The sequence below is a fragment of the Danio rerio genome, chromosome 7, assembly GCF_052040795.2.
Source record: "Danio rerio strain M-AB ecotype USA chromosome 7, GRCz13ab, whole genome shotgun sequence".
Taxonomy (NCBI): Eukaryota; Metazoa; Chordata; class Actinopteri; order Cypriniformes; family Danionidae; genus Danio; species Danio rerio.
The window spans coordinates 12044691-12052500 of NC_141027.1; the positions used below are offsets into that span (position 1 = coordinate 12044691).

A 7810-nucleotide genomic window follows, 5' to 3' on the forward strand; every position below is an offset into this window, starting at 1 on the left:
CGTCAACATGACGCCAGATTGACGTTGTACCCCAATATTGTGGGGATGTTGCATTTTGTCTGGAAATGAAAATCAGGTTGATGTCAAAACCCAACGTTAGACTGACATCAATGTCCAATGTCCAACCCTAAAATCAAGCAAATATCAGTGTCTAATGATGTTACAGCTTGAGGTTGTGTGGACGTTGGATTTTGGTTGCCATACCTGACGAATAAATGTCAGTATTTGATGTCAATATGACTTTGGTTTAAGTTGGCGGTTCATTCCACTGTGGTGACCCCAAAATTAATAAAGGGAATAAGCAGAAAAGAAAATGATTGACTGAATGTTGGCTCGACTATGGTGACCTAACATGACCTAAAATCAACCAAATATCAACGTCTACTGATGTTGCAGCTTGAAGTTCTGTGGACGTTACCACTATATTTTGGTTGCCATACCTGAGGAATATATGTCAGTATTTGACGTCAATATGACGTTGGTTTAGGATGTTGGCTTGATCCTGGATTTTGGTCATTCTACAACCTAAAATCAACCGAATATCGACATCATTATTGGACGTCAAAATAATGTTGACACTGGCTAGACATTAAATTTTGGTCACTTGATGTCACGACCTAAATCTTACCTAATATTAACGTCTCATAATGTTGAGTGACTGCTGGGTAATAACTTTTAAAACTTTTATTTAAAGCTTACAATGCAAATCCAATAAGATCGACTTTTTTTTTTTTTTTTACATAAGGTTTCACATAATATATCTATTATAATATATCAATATATATTAAAGATTTTTGCTAATTGCACTGTATTGTACAGTATTTTACTGTATTTTAAATGTTGCATTGTAAAAACGACTCTATATTTTACCATAGAGATATACAATACTGTAAATACACATACAGCAAGATAAATGGTGCTGTAAATGTAAATACAGTAGTGTTGTTGCAGTTGATTTACAGTAAGTTACTGGCAAACTGCTGTCAATAAGAAACCGTGGATTCTGCAGGTAATTGTTAACAGTGATACTCTATCCGTCTGGACTGTTAATAGTATTTGTAAATTGCACAAGATTTACCTGTAATACGAACTGCATTTTACTGTAGGACAGATATGCAGTATTTTACTGCCTTTTAAATGTCACATTGTGAAAATGACTGTATATTTCACTGTAAAGATATACAATACTAAATACACACACAACAAGATAAATGGTGCTGTAAATGTAAACGCAGCATTTTTGCTTGAATTGATTTACAGTAAGCTACTGTAGATCCTACAGGACATTGTATCTACTAAAATACCGAAAATATCACTTTCCGGAGTGTATTGTAAATAAACCATACACACAGATGCACGTAATTCACTAATATTAACTATATATATATATATATATATATATATATATATATATATACACACACATACGTATACATAAATACGTAAAATATATGTTTATATACGTTTACATACAGTTAAAGTCAGAATTATTAGACGCCCTTTGATTTTTTTTTTTATTTCTTTTTAAAATATTTCTCAAATGATGCTTAACATGGCAAGGACATTTTCACAGCATGTCTGATAATAGTTTTTCTTCTGGAGAAAGTCTTGTTTGTTTTATTTTGGCTAGAATAAAAGCAGTTATTAATTTTTTAAACACCATTTTAAGGACAAAATTATTACCCCCTTAATGCAAAATTTGTTTACGATAGTCTACAGAACAAACCACTGTTATACAACAACTTGCCTAATTACCCTAACCCGCCTAGTTAACCTAATTTTACCTAGTTAAGCCTTTAAATGTAATTTTAAGCTGTATAGAAGTGTCTTGAAAATATCTAGTCAGGTATTATTTACTGTCATCATGGCAAAGATAAAATAAATCAGTTATAAGAAATGAGTATTAAATCTATTATATTTAGAAATGTGTCAAAAAAATCTTATTTCTGTTAATCAGAAATTGGTTAAAAAAATAAACAGGGGGTCTAATAATTCAGGGGGGCTTTTTTGACTTCAACTGTAAGTAAACAAATAGACTATCACTAATAATTTGTTATTGTCATGTTATTAGCTAAAAATCTGTGTATCCCTGTGCACGCAGTTTCCGAGTGGGCTATATGATCATTAATTATTGTCATGTTAGGCAACCCAACATGCATTTCCTTCCCGATTCCATATCAGTTTATTTACAAGTGCATATGAGTAGATGTATAATCAATATTTCATCTCTTCCAACAATATTGGCGTAGACACAGATGATGGCCAGTTAGCTATTAACAATACTCTCAAGCACTCTGCTGCTGGCCGGTATATGTTAAAGAGCATGATGGAAGTGCTTATTGGTGATCTCCCAATGGATCCCAAAAGCATCTACAGGCAAATGCGCCTTTTGTGGCCCGAGCGGGAAGACGGGGTGGGGGCAGGGAAATCTGCTTCTTTTTACACAAAGAAAATTTCAGAGCAATTCAGGGGCATTGAAACGAGAAGCACTTTCTTTGTCACCTCACTCCCAAGGAACAATAGGTATGCTAATATTAACTGCCCCCCAAACCTGAGAATGTGGGCTTTTTTTGTTGTTGTTAATATTCACCTCTTTTTTTATTCTTCCCCCTTCTTTTTTTAAGTTCAGCACTCACAATCTGAGATTAAAAGCTGCATTGAGAAACATCTGGAGGTGGGGAATTATGCAAAAAGCCACATGTCTTATGCTTTCTGGCTTTGGAAGCTCAGAGCGAGTCACTTTGATTTGCGATTTGCATAGTTATAGACCTATACGTTGCATTGTGTTGTGAAATCAAACACTGCCAAGAACTATAAGTGCGTATGGACGTATTTACATGTTGAGTGCTGTTCAATACTCACATGCATTCTCATGTTGCATTTGTATTTATTACTACACTGTGTGCATAGTATAAAGTTGACCATTATGGAAAGATATCACATTGCAAGTCCAATGCTAATCAATCGCATTTGCAGATACAGTGGAGAACAAAGGCCTGGGAGCAGCTTGTGTACATGCTTGCTGACACACACACGCACACGCACACGCACACACACACACACACACACACACACACACACACACACACACACACACACACACACACACACATACAGAAATTCAGATGCCAAAACCTCTAAGTGTTGTCTTGTACTTCCTACACTGTGGAGAACAAATGTCCCCAGAAGTATAGCAAAACCAGTTTATTTTGACATTGTGTGGACTTTTTTGGGGTCCCTATTAGGAAAACTCATAAATAACACAGATTGAAGTATTCTGAAAATGTAAAAATGCAGATCATTTCCTGTGAGGGTTGGTTTTAGGTGTAGGGGGACAGAATATACAGGTTTACAAGGACATGCCTTGTGTAGTCGTAATTCAAAATGCCAACCCAGGCTCATTCTGAAAACGTAGTCCCGTGGACATTTCTGGAGACTTTTTGCAGTTTTTGTTTTAGAGAATCCATGAGAGGCAGCTTTGTGCGCTTTTTCGCATCTCAAATGTCTTTCGCGAGTGCCGTTTGCGCCCGCGCTGTTCTCGTGTAAACCCATCAGAGGCTGCTGTTGAACGGTCGTCTGTCTGACTGACTGAATGATTGACTGGGCGATTGGCCAATCGACTGACCCACCCTCCTCCTTCCCTAAACCCAGCCAATAATTTACAAAAGCCGTCCAGAAAAAGAAAAGCCCTCGTCAAATTTTTACCATGTTTTCGTATTTTACCATATTCTCACCCTGTTATGAACTTATTTTTTGGATTCTGTTTTTGTCTTACCTGATTTCTGGAAGCGCTGGATCCTGGATCCTGGTCTGGATCCTGGTCGTCATCGTCGTGGTCAGCTCCTCTCTACATCTCAAGTCCACCGACCTACACAACGAGCTAAGAAGACAAACTGGTTGCGGCGGCAAAGCCCTCCACATGGAGGTAAGCGGTCAGTCAGTAAACGCGAAAAGGAACGGCGTCACACCGCCCCGTAGCGTTCGCTTAAAAAATTAAATGCAGCCATACATACCTCTGGCTACATAATAAGCAGTCTCCAGAAATGCCACGGGACTACAATTTCAGAATGAGCCTGGGTTGCAAATTGCTTAAAAGTCATACTTAACTTGGTCTTTTCACACTCAAAGATTGCCACAGGTCTCCTGTGAGGGTTGGTTTAGGTGTAGAGGGACATAATATACATCCTGTACAGTATAAACATCACTACATCTATGGGTAGTCCCCATAAACATAGCCACACAAATGTTTGTGTATGTGTATACTGGTTTTGGTTTACAAGGACAGCAATTTGAAACTGGTATGACCTAGTTTTACTAAAATAGGAGTGCTGGCAGGTATGGACATAGTGATGAAGTTAATTTTGATATAGGGATGGTTAGGAGGCCATGATGGACAGAGACGAGTGGGAAAGTTTGGTCAGGAAGCCAGGGTTAAACCCCTACTCTTTTTCGAAGGACATCCTAGGATTTCTTCAACGACCACAGAAAGTCAGTCCCTCAGTTTAACATCTCATCCGAAAGACGGTGCTCACTGAGCAGTATAGAGTCCCCATCAATATACTGGGGCATTAGGACCCACACAAACCCCAGGTTGAGCGCTCTCTGCTGGCCTCACTAACACCACTTCCGGCAGCAACCTTCCCTGTGTAATCTCCCATCCAGGTACTGACCGGGCGCAGCCCTGCTTAATGGGTGACCATGAGCGAGTTGCAGAGAGCTAGCTGCCAGCTTTTGTTTTCGCAAATACACAAATCTGAAAATTCCTTCTTAAATGATCTTTTTTCTCAGCCTCCTTCGTGTAGGTTGATAAATTTTACTTTTATGACAAATAATAGGTCTCTTTTATTGTCTTTAAGGTGAAATAACTGAAATTAAACGTAGAAGGCATAGAAAAATTTACATTTTAAAAGAACATTTTAGACAGCACATGTAGGTATTGGCGGTTTACTCTACAGGTGTAATGTATTTTCATTCATTCATTTTCCTTCGGCTTAGTCTCTTTATTCCTCAGGGGTCACCACAGCGGAATAAACCGGCAACTTATCCAGCATATGTTTTAATCAGCGGATCCCCTTCCAGCTGCAACCCAGTATTGGAAAACATCCATACACACTTACATTCACACACATACACTACTGCCAATTTAGTTTATTCAGTTCACATATATATTATTCAATATAGCACATGTCTGTGGGAGACTGTGGGGAAAACCGGAGCACCCAGAAGAAACCCACACCAACATGGGGAGAACATGCAAAGTCCACACAGAAATGCTAACTAGCCCAGTCAGGACTCGAACCAGCAAACTTCTTGCTGTGAGGCGACAGTGCTAACCACCAAGCCACCATGTCGCACTGTAATGTATTTTATACTGTAAAAAAAAACCTATTATATAGACCTAACCCTACCTCTAAACCCAACCCTCACAGGAAACCTGTGGCAATCTTTGAATGTGAAAAGACCCCGTTCAGCATGATTTTTAAGCATTCTGAATTCCAACTATACAAGGCAAGTCCTTGTAAACCAACTTAGAGTACAACTAGGTCAAACCAGTTTCAAATTGCTGTCCTTGTAAACCACCAAAACCAGCGTACACATACACAAACATTTGTGTGGCTATCTTTATGGGGACTTCCCAAAGATTTAATGATTTTATTCTGTACACGCTATATATTCTGCCCCCACAGCCGAACCTTAGCCCTAAAGCCAACGATCTGCATTTCAGAATACTTCAATCTGTGTGATTTATGAGCCATTTTCTTCGTGGGGATGCAAAAAGAGTCCCCACAATGTTAAAATGAACTTGTTTTGCTATATTTCTGGGGACATTTGGTCCCCACATTGTAGGCAATACAAGACACACACACACACGGAGAAAGCCAGCGGTCAAAAGCCTCAGCCACAGAGTCTGTTTAAAAACCACCACTTCGCATGTCTTTCCAGATCAGTTTCAAAAGTGGCTATGATTGATGTCCTCTCTGCTGCCCAGATGGAGTGACAGACGGAAGATCATTGTCATGACACAACTTTACGAGGACATCTTTTTCCTGTTAAACCCGTTTTATGACAGCTCGCACATTTTATTGCATCCCGAGAAATAAAGGAAACTTATTAAACACAAGATGTGATGCTTCCTCTATGCGTTTATGAAATATTGCCAGTCTAACAAGAAGGTTAATGAATGCAGCTGAAGCACATGTTGATATTGTTCTTGAAAAGAGACTTTAGAATTAGATTCAGGGATTTTCTGGTATGAGTTTGAGTAAATGTAAATTCCCAAATGTGGTATCCCAGTCAGCCCCTGCTGTGAGTTGATTTGACCCAAGGAGCTGGGTTAACTACCCAAGACTCTGAAAATGACCCACCAAAATTACCCAAATGCTCAACCCAAGATTTAGGTAGAAAAAATAACCTAGTATTTTTAAGAGTGCAAGTTGTGTTGCATTCTTGTAGTAGCCAAAAATACATTGTATGGGTCAAAATTATTAATGATAATATATATATTAATGATATATATATCATTCATTCATTTATTTTCTTGTCAGCTTAGTCCCTTTATTAATCCGGGGTTGCCACAGCGGAATGAACCGGCAACTTATCCAGCAAGTTTTTACGCAGCAGATGCCCTTCCAGCCGCAACCCATCTCTGGGAAACATCCACACACACATTCACACACCCACTCATACACTACGGACAATTTAGTCTACCCAATTCACCTGTACCGCATGTCTTTGGACTGTGAGGGAAACCGGAGCACCCGGAGTAAACCCACGCGAAGGCAGGGAGAACATGCAAACTCCACACAGAAACACCAACTGAGCTGAGGTTCAACCCAGCGACCTTCTTGCTGTGAGGCGACAGCACTATCTACTACGCCACTGGCCACGCCACAGGCCAACATTTACAGAACAATTTTGCCATTTAAAGTATTCTTTTACGATAGAAAATTACATTTGAACTCTTCTGAAGTTAAAGTACTCATATTGTGTTCTATAAACATTTCTTACAAACATATCTTTTTAACATTTTATGCAGAAAATGCTCTAAATTATAACGTTTTTATACTAAATTAGGTAGAAATTATGATAATTACTACAGCTAAATTTTCAAGTTGTCTCTTAAAGGGACAGTTCACTCAAAACAATTAAAAATTAAGTTGTCATTTACTCCCATCGTCTTGTTCTAAACTTATTTGAGTTTATTTCTTCTGTTGAACACAGAAGAAGATAATTTGAAGAATGCTGGAAACCTGTAATGTATTGTCTTCCATTGCAACACATTGTTCTAACCAATAACATGTAATGTTTTGTATTGACTTCTATAATATTGTTTTTTTTTTCTACTATGAAAGTCAACGGTTACAGGTTTTCAGCTTTCTTTAAAATATCTTCTTTTGCATTCAGCATAATAAAGAAACTCATAAACGCGTGGAACCACTTGCAAGTGAGTAAATAAGAAGCAAGTTTTTATTTTTTTAGTTTCAATAATCTTCCACCGTTTGTGTTTGTCCTACTATATAAGTCAATGGTTACAGGTCTTCATCTGTCTTCAAAATACGCTCTTTTGTGTTCAAAAAAAAAAAAAAAAAAAAGAAATAAAGGTTTGGAAAAACTCGCAAGTGAGTAAATAAAGAGAAAATGTAAATTTTTGGGTGAACTTTCCCTTTAATTTCACAAATCTCACAATTCAATATCAGTATTTTTCCTACTAAGGAAGTTAATGGTCTCAGGCTTTCAGCTTTTAAAATAACTTCAGTAAATAACTAAAAATAACTAAAATAAATAATAAGTTTGGAACCACTTGCACGTG

The 7810-nt window shown here is 37.9% G+C and overlaps 1 long non-coding RNA gene across 1 annotated transcript in view; it reads left to right on the top strand.

Annotated features, from left to right (window-relative positions):
* The window catches only part of LOC147843047 (uncharacterized), a 28571-nt gene extending 22451 nt beyond the window's left edge, over positions 1-6120 (top strand). Inside the window, exons 3-4 of the long non-coding RNA XR_015495368.1 lie at positions 3790-3925; positions 5944-6120. This is a non-coding gene — a long non-coding RNA (uncharacterized LOC147843047). The remainder of the gene's footprint in view (positions 1-3789; positions 3926-5943) is intronic.
* Positions 6121-7810: the final 1690 nt, after the last annotated feature.